Consider the following 1408-nt stretch of genomic DNA (forward strand, 5'->3'; position numbering starts at 1 on the left):
GAATGAAGTATCACGCTTTATTGCAATACTGATTGGGACGTGTTGAAACTACAAAACAATCAAGTGGTTTGCTCTAAGCCGTCGTTTATTGATCGGGAGGTCGGTTAAGAGGGTCAGTTAATGCATTGGTGGTGGGGAACGGCAAATGAAAACCAACGAAATACGAATCAACCAAAAACGAAAAACGAAAATGAACGGACGGAAGTTCAGTAGCTCGGATGTGAGCACAACAGGATGTATATGCTTTGAATATACAGCATATTTTGATTTAAATATCGTAGCCATAGAGCTAGCTTGAGTTGGATATCTTACCCATTGGGGTTGGTGGATTTAAATGTCTTAAGTATGGATTCAGTGTCTGGAAGGTGGCGTTAGTGTAGTGAACATAAACATAATACAGAGTAAACTGTCTTTGGTCATTGAAATAGCTGATATGAATGTTTTAATTTAGAGCGACCTAGATTATTTAAATAGTTTGTTCTGAAGAAAGGATGTATGTCCGTGGCCTTTACAGGTTCTTTGAGGCCGGTGAGGGCAACGAGGTTAAAATCTTTCTTGACGACTGCAGGAAAGCCATGGGCAAACAAGGAACTCCAGAGGGACAAAATTCGGGGAAAGAAGCCCTTAGTGTTGTGGTTAGTGTTGGGCTTAGTGGATTGTGTACAAAATACGGGTGGAGGAAAGAGAAGAGGCGAGTATGTTTGAAATGCCTGAGTGAAGGGATCAGAAGACAATCCTGGTCTGAGAGACAGAGGTTATTAAAGTAGCAGTAGAAAAGACAGGAAGAAGAGACAGAAAATCTGTCCGGCAGAATTTAGAATATAGACATGTTGAACTATTTCATGTCAATCAGTCGAGTGGCCTTTCTTTCGAAGTCACCCTAGATAGACACAGATGGAGTTCAATATATTGGTCATGAAAGTAGCTGGAGTTAAACGGTGTGGTTATAAAGATGGCTAGCCAAAATTAAATAACTTCACCATGATGTACACAACTAATATTAAATGTGTTGACCAAGGTTGTAGCTAAAATTAAATGCCTTTTCACTTGAGCGCAAAGTTATATGATAGTTAAATGATTTAGCCAAGCACCAGGTCAAATTTGAGAGGCGGAGGTCATTAAAGTAGCAGTAGAAAAGACAGGAAGAAGAGACAGAAAATTTGTGGGTCAGAATTTAGAATGCAAAGTTGTTGAATCATCTTATGTCAATTAGTCGAGTGGCTTTTCTTGGAGATCGACCAGAGTGGACACAAATGGAGTTTAATATATTGGTCTAAATGCTTAGAGGCATTTTGTTCGCCTTTACGCTCTGGATTCAAATGCCACCAGAGTCGATTTGTCTTTCATACTTTCGAGCTCGATAACAAAGACCATGCAAACACTGGGGGTTGATGTAATCAACTTGCTC

The 1408-nt window shown here is 39.8% G+C and overlaps 1 protein-coding gene across 6 annotated transcripts in view; it reads left to right on the plus strand.

The window, feature by feature from the left end:
- LOC106875769 (RYamide receptor) overlaps positions 1-1408 on the plus strand; it is a 30915-nt gene that overhangs the window by 22542 nt on the left and 6965 nt on the right. The window lies entirely within an intron of this gene.

This window comes from Octopus bimaculoides, chromosome 21 (genome assembly GCF_001194135.2).
Source record: "Octopus bimaculoides isolate UCB-OBI-ISO-001 chromosome 21, ASM119413v2, whole genome shotgun sequence".
In the NCBI taxonomy this organism is placed as follows: domain Eukaryota; kingdom Metazoa; phylum Mollusca; class Cephalopoda; order Octopoda; family Octopodidae; genus Octopus; species Octopus bimaculoides.